Below are 19412 nucleotides of genomic sequence, written 5' to 3'. Positions count from 1 at the left end.
ACACAAGTATACAGTTGTCTCTTTTTTTTTTTTTTTTTTTTTTTTTTTTTTTTTTTTTTTTTTTTTTGAGACGGAGTCTGGCTCTGTCGCCCAGGCTGGAGTGCAGTGGCCGGATCTCAGCTCACTGCAAGCTCCGCCTCCCAGGTTCACACCATTCTCCTGCCTCCGCCTCCCAAGTAGCTGGGACTACAGGCGCCCGCCTCGTCGCCCGGCTAGTTTTTTGTATTATTTAGTAGAGACGGGGTTTCACTGTATTAGCCAGGATGGTCTTGATCTCCTGACCTTGTGATCCGCCCGTCTCGGCCTCCCAAAGTGCTGGGATTACAGGCTTGAGCCACCGCGCCCGGCCACAGTTGTCTCTTTACAACAATTTAGATTTAACTGAAGTGGAATATTGGAGGTTATAAAGCAAGAATATATACCATTTTAAAATATTTTTCTAAATTTCTCCTTTTCAATCCCAAATGGAAAAATGAAGCAATAGCGCATAACAGTAGAAGACCATGGAATGTTATTCTCTATGTGAAATTTTAGAGCAACAATTATTTTTAGTAACATCTGGGCCAAATGTTCTTACAGGACTTAGTTTATTCTGAAATTGAATATCATACAATATCAGGATGAGGTATTTAAAATTCTGCAGTACTACTCTACAAATAACTTTACAATTTGAATGACTCTGCTTTTATCCATATCAACAATGTTTTAGTAAGCACAGAGTATACAATATGAAGAAACAACAGTCTTTCCAGGGCAAAATAAAATAATTTTGTGACTGTAAAATGATGCAAAATCTATTTTTTTCTTCCAACTTTTATTTCAGTTTTAGGGGTACATGTGCAGGTTTGGTATGTAAGTAAATTGCATCTTATAGGCCAGGTGCTGTGGCTCATGCCTGTAATCACAGCACTTTGGGAGGCTGAGGCAGGAGGATCACTTGAGGCCAGGATTTAGAAACCAGCCTGGTCAACATGGTGAAACCCCGTCTCTACTAAAAATACAAACATTAGCCAGGTGTTGGTGGCTCACGCCTGTAGTCCTAGCTACTCAAGAGGCTGAGACAGGAGAATTGCTTGAACATGGGAGGCAGAGGTTGCAGTGGCCTGAGATTGTGGCACTGTGCTCCAGCCTGGGTGACATAATGAGACTGTCTCAAAAAAAAAAAAAATTGCATGTTACAGGGGTTTGGTGTATAGATTATTTTGTTACCCAGGTAACCATAGTAACCAAAAAGTATCAATCTTCACTCTTCTCCCACACTCCACCTTTAAGTAGACCCCAGTGTCTACTGTTCCCTTCTTTGTGTCCATGTGTATTTGTACTCCACGTTTAGCTTCCACCTATAAATGAGAACATCTGGTATTTGGTTTCCTGTTACTGTGTTAATTTGCTTAGTATAATGGCCTCCAGCTCCATCTACATTGCTGCAAAGAACATGATCTCATTCGTTTTAATGACTGTGTAGTATTCCATGTTGTGTATGTACCACATTTTATTTACCCAGTCCACTGTTGATAGGTTTTTAGGTTGATTCCATGTCTTTGCTATTGTGAACGGCGCTGCAATGAACATATGTTTGCATATGACTTGATGGTAGAACAATTTATGTTTCTTTGGTTATATACTCAGTGATAAGATGCTATGTCAAAGGGTAGCTCTCTTTTAAGTTCTTTGAGAAATCTTCAAACTGCTTTCCATAGTGGCTGACCTAGTTTACATTCCCACCAGCAGTGTATAAGTGTTCACTTTTCTCCGCAACCTCACCAGCATCTGTTATCTTTTGCTTTTCTTTTTTTTTTTTTTTTTTGAGACGAAGTCTCACTCTGTTGCCCAGGCTGGAGTGTGGTGGCACGATCTCTGCTCACTGCAAGCTCCACCTCCCGGGTTCACGCCATTCTCCCACCTCAGCCTCCCGAGTAGCTGGAACTAGGGGCGCCCACGACCACGCCCAGCTAATTTTGTTTCTGTATTTTTAGTAGAGATGGGGTTTCACCGTGTTAGCCAGGATGGTCTCAATCTCCTGACCTTGTGATCTATCTGCCTCGGCCTCCCAAAGTGCTGGGATTACAGACGTGAGCCACCACGCCCAGCCTTGACTTTTTCATAGTAGCCCTTCTAACTGGTGTGAGATGATATCTCATTGTGGTTTTGATTTACACATCTCTAATGATTAGTTTTGAGAATTTTTTTTCATATGCCTGTTGGCCTCCTGTGTGTCCTCTTTTGAGAAGTGTCTCTCCATGTCCTTTGCCCCTTCCTTTTTTTTTTTTTTTTTTTTTTTTTGTAGAGATGGGCTTATACTATGTTGCCCAGGCTAGTCTAACTCCTGGTCTCAAAGCAATCCTTCTACCTTGGCCTCCCAAAGTGCTGGTATTATAGGCATGAGCCACTGCACCAGGCCTGAGGATATAATAAATATAATTGTAAATGTATGTGTACCCAACACCGAAACACCCAGATATAAAGGGAGAAATAGACTGTAATACAGTAATAGTTCAGGACTTAAACACTCTACTCTCAGCATTGGACAGATTATCTAGACATAAATCCAACAAACAAACATTGGATTTAAACTGTACTTTATTTCTTTATTTATGTATTTATGTATTCATTTATAATTTTGAGACAGAGTCCCGCTCTGTCACCCAGGCTGGAATGCGGTGGCATGATCTCAGCTCACTGAAACCTCTCCCTCCTGAGTTCAAGCGATTCTTGTGCCTCAGCCCCACAAACACCTGGGATTACAGGCAAGCACCACCACGCCCAGCTAATTTTTGTTTTGCTTTTAGTAGAAATGGGGTTTCACCATACTGGCCAGCCTGTTCTTGAACTCCTGGCCTCAAGTGATCCATCCGCCTCCACCTCCCAAAGAGCTGGAATTACATGTGTGAACCACCACACCCAGCCTCCTTTGCCCATTTTTTGATAGGGTTGTTTGTTTTTTGCTTTAAGTGCCTTATAGATTCCAGGTATCAGACCTTTGCTGGATACATAGATCTTTGCTGGATATATAGTTTGCAAACCTCCATTATGGAGGTTGTCTGTTTACTCTGTTAATAGTTTCCTTTGCTGTGCAAACGTCATTTACTTTAATTAGGTCCCATTTGTCAATTTTTTGTTTTGTTGCAATTGTTTTTGGAATCTTTGTCATAACATCTTTGCCAAAGCCTGTGTCTAGAATTGTACTTTCTGTGTTCTGCTAGGGTTTTTATAGTTTCAGATTTTATATTTAAGTCCTTAATTCAGCCGGGCACGGTGACTCACGCTTATAATCCCAGCACTTTGGGAGGCCAAGGCAGGTGGATCACGAGGTCAGGAGTTCAAGACCAGCCTGGCCAAGATGGTGAAACCCCCTCTCTACTAAAAATACAAAAATTAGCCAGGCGTGGTGGTGGGCGCTTGTAATCCCAGTTAGTGGGGAGGCTGAGGAAGAGAATTGCTAGAACCCGGGAGGTGGAGCTTGCAGTGAGCCAAGATTATGCCACTGCACTCCAGCCTGGGTGAGAGAGCAAGACTCTGTCTCAAAAAAAAAAAAAAAAAAAAAAAAAAAAAGAAGAAGTCCTTAATTCATCTTGAGTTGATTTTTGTATATGGTGAAAGAAAGGGGTCGTGTTTCAGTCTTCTGCATATGGCTAGCCAGTTATCCCAGCAGCGTTTATTGAATAGGGAATCCTTTCCCCAATGCTTATTTTTGTAGGCTTTGTTGAAGATCAGATGGTTGTAGGTTTGCGACTTTATTTCTGTGTTCTCTAACCTGTTCTATTAGTCTCTGTGACTGTCTTTGTACCAATACTATGCTGTTTTGGTTACTGTAGCCTGTGGTATAGTTTGAAGATGAGCAGGGTAATGCCCCCAGCTTTGTTCTTTTTGCTTAGGATCGCTTTGTTTATTCTGGCTGTTTTGTTATTCCATATAAATTTTAGAATAGCTTTTTCTAGTTCTGTAAAAAATAGTGTTGGCACTTAAATAGGAATAGTGTTGAATCTGTAAATTGATTTGGGTAGTATGGCCATTTTAACAATATTGATTCTTCCTATCCATGAGCATGAAATGTTTTTCCCTTCGTTTGCTCTTTCGTATTGGTGATTATTTTCCAGAAACTGAAATTTGAGAACAGTGCAACAATGCTCTTTGTGTCTTCCTTGGCAGTAAATAGCAAGGATCTGGATGGAGAGTGGAGTGGTCACTTCAGAAGGGCCAGGTATAGAGCTCGACAATACTTCATCTCCTGCTCCTGTTCCATACAAAATATCAAGTCCCTGAGGCAGATTCTTGGATGAAGCAACAGTTTGGTGACTGTCAGGCTGGATGTACCAGAAGCAAGAAGGTTGTCTTTTAAGCCCTCACTTTCAAGTCCTAGTGGTCTCTTCTGCCTTGGTCCAACAGCTGCAAGAGCTGTGAGATTAGCATCTCTATGCTGTATCTGTTCAAGTTCCAATTGCTGTAACTCATTGGCGTTCTGCTTTAATCTCAGATGTTCTGGATCTTCTTTATTAGAATGACTCTTGGCTGCCTTAAGTAACATTTCTGTTTCTTCTAAATCCTTTCTCTGCTTCTCCAAATGATCCAGCTTTTCAAGAAATCTGAGGTGTGTGTGACCTCGTATCACTACACAGGATGTAATTTTCACTTGCCTTGTAAGTAGTCATTCGATGCTGAGCAATTGCAGTCAGTTTTTCTAGAAGGCCTCATAATTGTTCTGTGTTGCATGGGAGATCAAGTTCACAGCATCAGAGTTCAGTTCTGTAACGTCATGCTTTTTACCAATGTCTAAAATTATCTTTTGTAGAGCTCCAATAAAAAGAAATGGTTCATCTTTACATGATCGAATGAGTGTGCCAACCAATTCAGAGTTTGTTGCTAAGATACAGGCATTTTCTTCATTAAGTTTGGCCCCTGACATAGAAGTTACATCACTGATGTCATCTTCATCCCTGAAGTATGTTGTTCCATTCTCTTTTATTTTTTTGAGTAGGAGATGCTTGAAGCGACAGAATTTTATTTCCTGGCAGAGTAATTTGCTTTAGAATGGAAGCTGGAAGAAACTGACTGGTAGGTATTACGGTGTTCACTGGCATCATCTTCTATCCAGATTTCTGAATGGTCAATGCTGAGGAATGTGAAAGTGTGGTCACCTATTTTTCATTGCTTCCTGAAGGCTGCTGAACTACTAGTTGCTTGACTTTAACTGCCTGTGGAATCCCAGCCGGTTGTGAAAGGACAGGGACCGGCTGGGCAAGTTTGATTTGAATTGGAGTGCCAATAACAGGCTTGTCAGATGTGGTCCCAGCAGAAGTAACAACAGGTTTCACACATGGAAGACAAATAGCTGCACCTGAAGAATCTTTAGAAGTTTTTTTTTTTTTTTTTTTTTTTTGAGACGGAGTCTCGCTCTGTCACCCAGGCTGGAGTGCAGTGGCCGGATCTCAGCTCACTGCAAGCTCCGCCTCCCGGGTTTACGCCATTCTCCTGCCTCAGCCTCCCGAGTAGCTGGGACTACAGGCGCCGCCATCTCACCCGGCTAATTTTTTGTATTTTTTAAGTGGAGACGGGGTTTCACTGTGTTAGCCAGGATGGTCTCGACCTCCTGACCTTGTGATCCGCCCGCCTCGGCCTCCCAAAGTGCTGGGATTACAGGCTTGAGCCACCGCGCCCGGCCGATTCTTTAGAAGTTAATGCTGGAAGGGACAGGGTTACTGCTGTTCCAGGGACAACTGGCTTTTCAGGTTGCAATGAGACCATTGTCACTGTGTTTGGTACAGATGTCACAAGTGGTTTTGAAGTCTGAAGCAAAACAGACTACACAACTCTATAGAAATTTATAGTCAAAACAGTAACAACAGGTTATGAGATAGGCCTTAGACTTAGAAAGTCTAGACAGACTGGATTCTTAAATGACAAGTCACACATTTGGGGCAAGTTCATCTTACCATCTATGAAACGTCCATAAATAAGTGAAGTATTAGTGCAGGGTCTTGCGTATGAAAAGTGCTCAGCACTTAGCAGTGATGGGGTTCAGGACATGCTACCCCAAAATACGGCACTTTGGCATTTGAGGAAGCAGTAGAAGCAGAAAAGTTACTCGCTGACTTTCTCTTGCCTTTCTCCTCTGAAGTAAGCCAAAAAATAATTCTTTGATCTTCCTGTGAAATAAGTCATTAAGGCTCTCATGGAGAGGTACCCACCCTGTATCTGGAGGAAAGGAATGTTCTTATCTCCAAAGGCACAGGGACACAGAGACAAATCTAAACACACAGGTCTAGCTAAATCCCCCAGTTTATTACCATTAGATCACACCTCCTTTTTCCAGTCATACTTTTCCACAACTGTCTACTCTTCATCAACCCTAAGCACAAAAATGTACAAATTTACCTGTTTCTTTGGGTATTCATTTCTGAAGGCTCTTATGTCATGTAAACATATTAATTAAATGAATTTGGTTTATGATTTTCTCTGGTTAATCTGTCTTTTGTTATTGGTGCCTCAGCCATGAACTTAGGAATGGATGAGGAAAAGAAATCTTTCCTTCCCTACAACAGATGCTGTTGTAGTATTGGTAGTATTATTGATAGTATTATCATTACTTGTGACACTTCCTCAAAAAACAGTTTAATTGGATGAAAAGGACATAAACCAAATCGGAGAAGGTTAAGGGATAAGGGATCTAACTATGTCAACAAAATCTGATAATACTGGGTCTTGAATGATGAAATTTTCTTTCCAACTGAGGACAGTGGATAGTCTTTTTCTTTTTTCTTTTTTTTTTAATTTACTATTTGTTATTTTTTTAATTATACTTTAAGTTCTAGGGTACATGTGCACAACGTGCAGGTTTGTTACATACGTATACATGTGCCATGTTGGTGTGCTGCGCCCATTAACTTGTTACTTACATTAGGTATATCTCCTAATGCTCTCCCTCCTCCCTCTCCCGACCCCATGACAGGTCCAGTGTGTGATGTTCCCCACCCTGTGTCCAAGTGTTCTCATTGTTCAATTCCCACCTATGAGTGAGAACATGCAGTGTTTGGTTCTCTGTCCTCGCGACAGTTTGCTCAGAATGATGGTTTCCATCTTCATCCGTGTCCCTACAAAGGACATGAACTCATCCTTTTTTATGGCTGCATAGTATTCCATGGGGTATATGTGCCACATTTTCTTAAGATAGTGGATAGTCTTTTTCTCAATCAATATATACAGAACTGGTTTTTTACCAAATCATCTTAAAATCTGCATTATAATTACATTTTATAGTGTGGTTGCTGTGCAATAGAATTCCATGGCTTCTTTTCCATCCTCAAAACAAACAATGAAAATACGCTAAAGGCAGGGTACAGTGGCTCACAACTGTAATCCCAGCACTTTGAGAGGCCAAGGTGGCTGGATCACCTTGCCAGGAATTTGAGACCAGCCTGGCCAGCATGGTGAAACCCATCTCTACTAAAAATACTGGGTGTGGTGGCTCATGCCTGTAGTCCCAGCTACCTGGGAGGCTGAGGCAGGAGAATGGCTTGAACCAGGGAGGCGGAGGTTGCAGTGAGCCGAGATCACGCCATAGTACTCCAGCCTGGACTCCATCTCAAAAGAAAAAAAAAAAAAAATGTACAGGCGGGGTGCAATGGCTCACACCTGTAATCCCAGCACTTTGGGAAGCTAAGGCAGGAGGACTGCTTGAAGCCAGGAGTTCAAGACCAGCATGGACAACAGAACAACACCCTGTCTCCACAAAAATAAAACTTAAAAAATTAACTTGTCATGGTTGTAGTCCTGTCACTCTCCTGTCGTCTTGTAATCTTAGTTACCCAGGAGGCTGAGGCAGGAAGATCGCTTGAGGCCAAGAGCGAGACTGCAGTAAGCTATGATCACACCACTGCCCACCAGCCTGGGTGACAGAACAAGACCCTGTCTCCCTCTCTCGATAGATAGATTAGATAGATAGATAGATAGATAGATAGATAGATAGATAGATAGATAGATAGACAGACAGACAGATAGATAGATGCTGAAGACCTACAACACATCCAAGGTCCAAAGACAATAAATGAACACAATTTTTATAAAGAAACTCTCCATCTAAAGTTTAGGGTATAAATTAGGTTTAAAAGATTGTCCTTAAAAAAAAATCGGCATTAGTCAAAACAGATTGAAGTATAAAGCCTAAATCCATGATCAGAAAAATCCATCTATAACTTCCAGGGACCCCAAACAGTAATCTCAGATTTCACATTGAATCTGGCTAAGTCACTAGCACAGTAAACAGTAGCATCTGGCTCTCATGTGGGATGGTATATACAATGGGCTGATCCATAACTTTAGTCTACTTTGGACATTTAGATGGATGGGCTGAGAGCCCAGTGTGTTATAATAACCCTGAAAAACTTTTGGCTCTGGCTGTGAACACATTAGCATTAACTTAAATTTGTTGCTTTGTTTACAAGAGATATTTGCTTGTGCTTTCTGCCTAAATGGAATCGGTTAAAGGCACCCAAGACCTCAAAGAGTGAAATTTACAGTTAGTACAGCAGCTATTTACTTTACTGAACTTTGCTTTTTTTTTTTTTTTTTTTTTTTTTGCATTTCCTCTTAGTTACATCTTTTTGAAATAAATGATATCTTTATCTGAAGTTTCTGTCTGTTCATATTAGGAGCATTAACAACTAATATCCCCTGCCTAATTTTTTCTTTCCTCCATAACCTGAAGCTTAAAATAAGTAACTATTTAGAGGGTTCCTTGAAGATGTCACCATTTAGAAATGTCACACATGCAGCCATTTGTTTCTGAGCTAGAGAGTGCTGGCTGTTTAGAACAGTGTCCCAATTATTCTTTTTGAAACCACTCAAAGCCACCAGAACTAATTTCTCCCAATATATCACTATAGTTTAATGTCTACAATGAAGAGATACTCAACCAGTAGAAACTGACTATTGCATATCCAGGATATAATCAGAGGGCCCCTGTATTGAATTTGAGATTTCCAAAAATTGTAATTAAACAACACCCAATCTAATTTTGTGTTTATTGCTTTTACAAATAGCATCAACACAGGTGAATTATCTATGACATTTATTCATATCTGCATTATTTTAAGCAAATACGAGGAGTCTTACCCTTACCAAAATAAGATTGAATAATTAACAGATGGGCATTCTAATAACATTATGGAACAGCATAACGTTGGATTACCCTTTAAATCTCATTATACTCATAAGCAAGAACTGTAATGTTCTATATATTTGTTCTATCATTCAATGAACAAGTATTTTTTAAAAATCTCTTGCGGGCCTAGCATTGATCTCAACAGGGAAAAAATTAATCTGAAATTTTATTTTGAATTAAACATCTTTTAAATGTTTTTTATTTTGTTTTTATTTTTTCGGGTTTTTTTTTTTTTTTTTTTTTTTTTGAGACAGGGTGACACTCTGTCACCCAGACTGGAGTGCAGGTTGCGATCTTGGCTCACTGCAACCTCCACCTCCCGGTTTGAAGCCATCCTCCTACCTCACCCCTCCAAGTAGCTGGGGCCACAGGCACATGCCACCACCCCCAGCTAATTGTTGTAGTTTTAGTAGAGACGAGGTTTTGTCATATTGGCCAAGGTGGTCTCGAACTCCTGACCTCAAGCAATCTGCCCGCCTCGGCCTCCCAAAGAGCTGGAATTTACAGGCATGAGCTACTATGCCTGGCCTTAAATGGTTTTTTTGTTGTTGCTTTTCTTTTTCTTCTTTTCTTTTTTTTTTTTTTTTTAAGACGGCCTGTCACCCAGGCTGGAGTGCAGTGGCGCAATCTTGGCTCCCGGGGTTCCTGCCTCAGCCTCTTGAGTAGCTGGGACTATAGGCACGTGCCACCAAGCCCGGCTAATTTTTTTTTTTTTTTTTTTTTTTTTTTTTTTTTTTTTTTTTTTTTTTAAGTAGAGACAGGGTTTCACGGTGTTAGCCAGGATAGTCTCAATCTCCTGACCTGACCTCGTGATCCTCCCGCCTCGGCTTCCCAAAGTGCTAGGATTATAGGCATGAGCCACAACGCCCGGCCCCTTAAATGGTTTTTAAATATGTCACCATAAATAGGTTTGTATAAAGAAAGAACATTAGGCGCAGTGGCTCATGCCTGTAATCCCAGCATTTTGGGAGGCTGAGGCAGGTGGATCACTTGAGCCCAGGAGTTCACGACCAGCCTGGGCAACAAGGTGAAACCCTGTGTCTACAAAAAATACAAAAGTTAGCTGGGTGTGGTGGTGTGCACCTGTGATCCCAGCTACTTGGTGGGGCTGAGATAGGAGGATGACTTGAGCCCAGGAGGTGGAGGTGGCATTAAGCCAAGATTAAACCAATGTACTCCAGCCTGGGTGACAGACAGACCCTGTCTCAAAAAAAAAAAAAAAAAAAAAATTATATGACTCAGAAAACCACCCAAATAGAATGAAGCTTCTAAATGTTCTCGTGGTATGTGGTTTGCCATAATTGAACAATAATCCCCTTATTAAGTAGGGTAGAAGACAGCATAGTGGTGCTTGCCTATAATCCGTTACTTAAAAGGCTGAGGTGAGAGGATCACTTGAGCCCAAGAGTTCAAGGTTACATGAGCTGTGATCACACCACTGCACTCCAGCCTGGGTGACAGACTGAGTCCCAGTCTCAAAAAAATAAATAAATAAAAAATAAAAAAAATAAAAAAATAAAAGGTGGTCTACATTCTCAGAAAGCCAAGATTAGAAAACTGTAGGCCGGGCGCGGTGGCTCACGCCTGTAATCCCAGCACTTTGGGAGGCCGAGGCGGGCGGATCACAAGGTCAGGAGATCGAGACCACGGTGAAACCCCGTCTCTACTAAAAATACAAAAAATTAGCCGGGCGCGGTGGCGGGCGCCTGTAGTCCCAGCTACTCAGGAGGCTGAGGCAGGAGAATGGCGTGAACCTGGGAGGCGGAGTTTGCAGTGAGCCGAGATCGGGCCACTGCCCTCCAGCCAGGGGGACAGAGCGAGACTCCGTCTCAAAAAAAAAAAAAAAAAGAAAAGAAAACTGTAACAATCAGGTATTTGAGATTTCATCAGATGACCCACAAAGAATATAAACATGCTACTTTCCTAAGAAAACAGAACTTAATTTTCTCTGTAAAGATTTTCCAATCTGAACTAGGTGTGATGGTGCATGCCTGTAATCCCAGCTACTAGGGAAGCTAACACAGTAGGACCACTTGAGCCCAGGAGTTCCAGACCAGCCCTGACAACATAGCAAGACTCCATCTCTACAAAAATATTTTAAAATTATCCCGGTATAGCAGCATGCGCCTGTAGTCCCAGCCACTTAGGAGTCTAAGGCTGAAGGATTGTTTGAGCCCAAGTTTAAGGTTACATGGGCTATGGTCATGCCCCTGCACTCCAGCCTGGGCAACAAAGAGAAACCCTATCTCCAAAAACAAACAGAAAAACAAAGGCAAAGCTAGGCACAGTGGCTCATGCCTATAATCCCAGCTACTTGGGAGGCTAAGGCAGGAGGATTACTTGAGCCCAGGAATTGAGTCCAGCTTGGACAACACAGCAAGAACCTGTCTCTAATTAAAAAAAACAAAATTGACTTTCCAATCTATTGCAAGACAGGAAAGACAGTGAAATTACAGTCATTTTACTATGCTAATAATTACACAGCATTTTAAATAAAAAAGAACCAGAAATTGAAAAAAATACCTAATTTTTAAAGAAAATGTTCTCTCCTTAGGTTGCATGATTGCAGAAGGAGCACTGGACAGTCAGGCAATCTGAGTTCTGGTCCCAACTCTCACTCATCAGATGTGTAACTCTGGCCAGCTTTACCCTCGTGAAATACGGCTGAACTATCAGTCCTAATAGGATATGGTCCAGCTCTAAGTCTGTAACTACAGGTGCCTTCCCTGAAAAGCAGAAATCTGGAGGAGTGTGGATAGCCCCCCTGCACTAAACATAGCTAGCCTAATGTGATGATAAAGACAGGAAGAGAATACAGGACATTAAACAGAGTTGTGTGAGTGAGATGGAAAAATGGATAATTTTCTTCCATTTCTTTTCACATTACTGTGTTAATCTTTAAACAAAAGGAATTCTAAAACCCCCACAACTGGGTATCTTCACCCTGAGAAGCAGGAAATGTATGTCTGCAGAGAAATCAGGGCTCTTCGGTTTATGTGACGGAGGAATCCATGTGCCCAAGGATGGGCATCGTTTTATCACACTCCCCTTCAGAAAGAGTTTTAGGCATGTGGCCAAAAAAGGGGGTGTGGTCTAGGCAGGGACGGAGGGCCAGATCAGGAAGACTACCTCTGAAATCCTCACACCGTGCTCGCCTACACGAAATGGCTAACAAAATTACAAGCAGTGATGGAGACCCTTCCCAGGATAAATCTAGCTTTACTCAACAATATGGAAGGAGGAGAAAGTAGGGTGGGGTGGGAGGATCTTCCATTTTTCTGTGTCTTCATTTTATATGGCTTGTACCTGTAACATACAGGGTTCAAAAGATGAATTAGAACTGTCTCTGTGCTAGTGTTTATGCAGTTCAGTGGAACAGAATGGGAGGGGAATCATCCATGTTCACAACACTATGGGTGGGGCACGCTCTCTTCTGTTGTTTGTTGTTCTGTAACTTAAACCATATACTGCAAAAGGCTTAAAAAAAAAAAAAGAGGACAAAACTCATCTAAGCATATTTTCTTTGCATTCATACCATCATCTTTCTCACCCAAAAGTTTCTTCAATGCCTAAGTGTCTCTGGAATCAGTGTTTGGCCCCAAAGCCTATGGTTTGTGCAGAGATTCACAGAAAAGACCAGGTTCTGTTCCTTAAAAAAATTAAGATTTTCCAATGCTTAAAGACATAGCCTAATTATTTGCCTATTATCCCTCAAGGGGACACCATACACCTTGACCTAGAACTCTATCAAGTGTTCACAGAAAAGTGCCAGGGCAAATAAACAATCTGTTCTTCTAAATTCCCCTTTATATCTCCTTCCAACCACACATATTTATTTTCAGTCTCTAAAACAAACTTAATGTTATATGCTCAGAAGGAAGAGAAGGATGTTATCGAATTTATTCCTTTGCTCTCCAAAAAGGCCACACCTAAGACATCGTCAAGGTGAGAATCATTCCTGATGCATGTGGGTGGAAATATGGTGCTTGTTAAGAATAAAAAATAAAAACCAAACAAAAGAACAAACAAACCAACAAACAAAAAAACATTGCTCAGAAATCTGTATCTGTCACATTTCTCTCTACTCCTTAACTGGGCTTTCAATGCAGGAAAGACAATTCACTAGCTGGGAAAGGGAGAAAGAACTCCATCATTCTTCCACTGCCAGCACCTGTTCTGCCAGCTGACACTATTTAATATAAATTTTGACCGTAAGAAAAAGGCAATATACTAATAGCACTGCTGTTTACCAAAAACTAATCAAATCTCTTCACTGCTGGTTCACCCCCGCTTTCTCTCACACCACCTACTCACCCAGTGCAGAGAAGGGGTGGTAACCACTTTCTCCGGCACAGACACAGTGTCTTAACACAAGCAGTGATTCTGACCAAAAGAACCACCACCCTCTTGCCCCTCTCCCTGCTTATCATACAGGGAACACCAAGTCCACTCCGGGGCTGGGAATCTGAAATCAATTCACTTTAACCAGATCTTTAAAATCTGCCCTACAGTTAAAGAAAGAGAAAATGCAAATCAGAAAAACACATCACATGGAGAACAAACCAAAATCAGGGCTGGGGAACATTTGCACATCAGCGCTGCCTTTGAACTCCAGAATGGCATGGAAAGCGCCGCTGCCCAGCCCAGATCCAAGGAGGGGGTTTTACAAAGGCTTCCAGCACCCCCTATCAACACAAACACTTCCTCCCCGCTTCCAAAATGCTCTAAATAAAGACCTTCTTTAAGCACTTACTGGGAGCGGCAGCTTCTCTCTGCAATGTGCCTGTGAGTCACGCAGCAGGAGGGGCCCCAGAGCAGGGCAAGTCGGAGAGCCCCCAGCTTCCCTGCAAGCTGATGTCTATGAGACAGCAGCCCAGGAACCGACTTTCCCATTACAGCCTCAGACTGTAATCCATGTGCTTTTGGCGGGCCAGTCCCAGCTGCCCACAGAGCACCACATGATCTGCTCTGACATCAGATCAGCCAGACGTGACAGCCCATCCGCCAGCCTCTTCCACACTCATGGGTTGCATCATTTGGGTGCCTTTGGTTTGCATTTAAGCAGGTGGTACCGAGTAAGGAACTGTTGTTTTCTCATAAAATTTTTTTTTTCCTGGTGTCTTCTGTTCTCAAAGAAGGGAAAAAATAAGCAAGAAAAGCACTTGACTTTGTTGCAGCCTAAATGTATCAGATATATGGGAAGTAACTGGAGTTCCACGCCTAGTTCAGGGAAGCTAAGGAATGAGCTACTGCCAAGATGCCAATGCCGTGGGAGTGATTTCATCTATAAATCACTACCACCACCATATCCTACCGCCTTTCAGTAGATCATCTTTTATATAAGAGTTTATATATATATCTATATACACATATATATGCTATATATATGTTTAAGTCATAAAATATTGGTAGGTGGTGTGTGTGTGTGTGTGTGTTTTAAGCTAGTCATGGACGATCTCAGGGAGGTAACCATTAGACTCAGTGCAATATACAATAATTGTATTTTGAGAGGATTTACATAAAGTCCAACAGAAATAGACGTACAGACCTAGACAGGCAGATAAGCAGACAGGAAGTCAGAACCATTCATTCAGGCTTACATTCATTCATTCAGTAATCATTTATTGATCACCTACTACATACCTAGTCCAAAAACAGATTATCAAAATGGTGGAGGGGTTGGATATTTGTCACAGAGTTTCTAATTCTACTTATGTGATAAGACAAGGAAGTAAGAGCCTTATCAAGGATCCTTATAAAATGTTCTGTGTCTAATACTGAATCTAAAGGCTGGTAACAAAATCACATTTTATCTTAATTTCATTAGGATAAATGGTAACCTTTAAGGTAAGAATAATCAACATCATTAAGACTTTATGAAGCAAAATCATAGCCCGCTTAGATAGCTGTGACCAGAAATGTAATTCTAAAATTACAAAAAATATGATGCTCCCCTAGCAGAGAGGAGAATTCACTTTCTCTGTCCCCTAGGCTGAAGTGCAATGGCACAATCTTGGCTCCCTGCAACCTCCCCCTCCCGAGTTCAAGTGATTGTCCTCCCTCACCCTCCCAAGTAGCTGGGATTACAGGCACGTGCCACCACACTTGGCTAATTTTTTATTTTTAGTAGAGACAGGGTTTCACCATGTTGGCCAGGCTGGTCTCGAACTCCTGACTTCAGGTGATCCACCTTCCTCGGCCTCCCAAAGTGCTCGGATTACAAGCGTGAGCCACCGTGCCCAGCCAAGACACTTCTTAAGTAGAAAAATAAATATATAATTTTAGTTTTCCTTAGTTTAATAATTAGCTATTCCCTATAAAATAATCACAAAATATGCAAACCCTTGGTTTTCATTATTTTGTCTTTGTTCCTTATCTTTAAAGTGAATTGTGCAATTTTATTATATGTTAACTAAGGTTATAATATCATTATTTGATATTGTAATAAACATAATAGTATTCACATGTTTTTTATTGAAATAATTCAATCTAATAATTATATAATTACTAATATCATAATAAATTTGTCATTTAATATATAATATTTAACTCATCTATTTGCTTTGTACCAAGTGTGTGATATTTTCCCCTGAGATGACCAGGATGCTTGTGACTGTGGAATTCAGTGTGAGATTCCACGGGCACTTAATTTCCATTTGTTCTCCATTGGAAATAAGCTATATAAAGAATAAAACTGTTCAAGCCTACTACTGTTTCTACTGAAACAGAACATCTGTGACACCAGATATGTGGGTTTTTCACATCAAGAAATTTCCCAATTTTCTGCAGACACCAGCTGAGTGCCCTACAATTTAATTCAATTCTGACACTGACTACCCAGAGTTGACGCAGACACTACAGGTTAAGGACTCAATCCCACAAGATTGCCCCCGACTTCAAATAAAAATCACAAATAGTAGGTACCCAGGTTACCCACACTTTTTTCCAACTTGGCTACAATTTGGGGGTTCCCATGACCCCCTTCCTAGGTTTGATAATTTGTTATAACAGCTCACAGAACTCAGGGAAACACTTTACTTATTGTTACCAGTTTGTTATAAAGAATATTATAAAGTACACAAACGAACAGCCAGATGAAAAGGTATGTAGGTGAGGTCTCCAAGTGTCCAGAGTGCAGGAGCTTCTGTCCCCAAGGTGTTTGGTGTGCACCATCCTCCGAACATGTGGATACATTCACCAACTCGGAAGCTCTCTGAATCCTATTGTTAATGGTTTGTTTTTATGGAGGTTCCATTACATAGGTATGGTTGATTAAATTTGGCCATTGGAGATTGACTCAATCTTAAGCCCCCCTCCCCTCTATGGAGGTGTGGTGGATCTGAAAGTTTAAATTCTCTAATCACATGAATGGTTTCTCTGGCAAAGAGCTCCCATCCTGAAGCTATCTAGGGCAGGCCCCTGCCCCCACCAAGAGTCACCTCATTAGCATAAACTCAGGTTTGGTTGAAAGGGCCTTATGAATAGCAAATTATGCTCTTCTCACCTCATTATCTAGGAAATGACAAGGGTTTTATGAGCTCTGTGTCAGAAACTAGGGATGAATATTAATATATGTGTTTGTTTATATATCACAATATCAGAGTTAATTCTTTCATGCTCATTATTTAACTGAACACCTATCATGTTCAAGTCACTGAAAATGATACCAAAGTGCATGACCTTCAATGGGTTTATAATCTTGTTAGGGATATGCTGTTTCCACACAAATATCTGAAATACAGTTGATAAATCAAATACATAGAAAGTAATGCAGTTAAAGTAGACAAGGAAAGTGAATTCTCGCAGGTGGTGGTGGCTTACACCTGTAATCTCAGCGCTTTGGGAGGCCGAAGTGGGCGGATCATTTGAGGTCCGGAGTTCAAGACCAGCCTGGCCAGCCAACATGGTGAAATTCCATTTCTACGAAAAATAGTAGACTGAGACTCCATCACAAAAAATAAAATAAAATAAAAAAAGGCCGGGTGCAGTGGCTCACGCCTGTAATCCTAGCACTTTGGGAGGCCGAGGCAGGCGGATCATGAGGTCAGGAGATCGAGACCATCCTGGCTAACACGGTGAAACCCCGTCTCTACTACAAATACAAAAAATTAGCCAGGCACAGTGGCGGGCGCGTGTAGTCCCAGCTACTCGGGAAGCTGAGGCAGGGGAATGGCATGAACCCAGGAGGCGGAGCTTGCAGTGAGCCGAGTTCGCGCCACTGCACTCCAGCCTAGGCGACAGAGCCAGCCTCTGTCTCAAAAAAAAAAACAAAGAAGTGTCTTTTTGTATTGTTTCTTGGAATTTTGCCAACCTCTCTAGCTAAAATTAACTGGCAATTTAAAAATAGCACTGTTCGGGTACCTACCAACACCCCCCATACATTGATCTTTTGCCACTATTTCTTACATTATGAGCTAAGTGAAGTGTAAAATGTGGCCTCACCGACAAATTGTTCTTTCCAAAATCTATAGAGCCAACAAAGTTTTAATATTCAAAAGATTGTCACTACTCCTAAACTCTAGCAAAGACTACCATCATCACGTGTCTCCTGGACTACAGCAACAGCTTCCACTTGTCCTCCATAAAGCAAGCAGAATGTTCTCTCTCTTACTTAAAACTCTCTGAGCCTGGGCAACATGGCGAAACCCCGTCTCTACAAAAAATTTAAAAGTTAGCCTGGAGTGGTAGTACACGCCTGTAGTCCCAGCTACTCAGGAGGCTGAGGTGGGAGGATCCCCTGAGCCCAGGGAGGTTGAGGCTGCAATGAGCCATAATCATGGCACTGCACTCCAGCCTGGGTAACAGAGTGATACCCTGTCTCAAAACAAACAAACAAACAAACAAATAACACTCTCTAGTCATTTTCCATCTCATTTAACTCCTCGTCATGGCCTGTAACACCCGTTAATAAAACTAGATAGATGCTTCTCAAGTAGCTTCCTTCTCCAGTAAATAACATACTGAACATTTCTCTCATTGGCTGAGTTAGTGTTCATTAGATAATTAACATTTGTTTTCTGAAATTCATTTGTTTCCTTAGGAAAGACTATAAAAAAATGAGCTATTCAATTAAAGGATGCGATCTTATTTTTTTTTTTTTTTTTTTTTTTTGAGACGGAGTCTCGCTCTGTCGCCCAGGCTGGAGTGCAGTGGCCCTATCTCAGCTCACTGCAAGCTCCGCCTCCCGGGTTTACGCCATTCTCCTGCCTCAGCCTCCCGAGTAGCTGGGACTACAGGCGCCCGCCTCGTCGCCCGGCTAGTTTTTTGTATTTTTAAGTAGAGACAGGGTTTCACTGTATTAGCCAGGATGGTCTCGATCTCCTGACCTCGTGATCCGCCCGTCTCGGCCTCCCAAAGTGCTGGGATTACAGGCTTGAGCCACCGCGCCCAGCCGATCTTATTTCAAAGTAATAGTGTTTAGGAAAGATATACAACTGCCTGCCCAAAGACTACAGCTCTCAAGCTCCCTTACAACTCAGTGTGGCCTTCTGAGCAGAATTTCTCCTCTTTTGCTTCAAAGAACATTGCTTGCCCTAAACTTCTTTTGTTTCCTTTATGCAAGCTAGAACACAGATTTGCCTGTGACCTCACTTCAACCACACGGCTTTAACAGGGAATGGCAGAGCAAATGAATGGAAAAAAACTGGGCCACTAAATTACCACAGAAAGCAGAGTTGACCTTCTAACCTGGCCCACTCACTCATACTGCATTCTTGTCTGCATTGAGGGCTGTTTCTTTTAAGGGAAATCTGGCTGGGTGCAGTGGCTCATGCCTGTAATCCTAACACTTTGGGAGGCCAAGATGGGAAGACAGCTTGAGCTCAGGAGTTTGAGACCAGCCTAGGCAACACGGCAAGACCCTGTCTCTAGGAATAATAGAAAAATTAGCTGGGCATGGTGGTGCACACCTGTGGTCCCAGCTACTCAGGAGGCTGAGGCAGGAGAATGGGTTGAGCCTGGGAGGTCGAGGCTGCAGGGAGCCATGATCACGCCACTGTACTCCAGCCTTGGTGACAGAATGAGACCGTCTCAAAAACAAACAAACAAACAAATAAATAAATAAATAAAATCTAATTTGGTAAAGCAAAAATAGTATAGAAAGTTGAAAATGATTCAATGATTACTATTCATTAGTGTTCTGTCTTTTAAGAATTGCTTGTCCACATTGAGTTTTATTTTTACTAAATACTTAACATTTTTCTTGTCTATTCTGTTGAGCTTCATTGTTTGCCTTTCAATTCTGCTTTTGGGAAAC

General features: G+C 41.6%; 1 pseudogene; it reads right to left on the bottom strand.

The window, feature by feature from the left end:
• Nucleotides 1-4183: 4183 nt before the first annotated feature.
• LOC104682606 lies at nucleotides 4184-14050 on the bottom strand (annotated as a pseudogene).
• Nucleotides 14051-19412: the final 5362 nt, after the last annotated feature.

This window comes from Rhinopithecus roxellana, chromosome 2 (assembly GCF_007565055.1).
Source record: "Rhinopithecus roxellana isolate Shanxi Qingling chromosome 2, ASM756505v1, whole genome shotgun sequence".
Taxonomy (NCBI): domain Eukaryota; kingdom Metazoa; phylum Chordata; class Mammalia; order Primates; family Cercopithecidae; genus Rhinopithecus; species Rhinopithecus roxellana.
The sequence above is the reverse complement of the archived record's forward strand: the minus strand, read 5'-3'. Positions and strand labels throughout refer to the sequence as shown.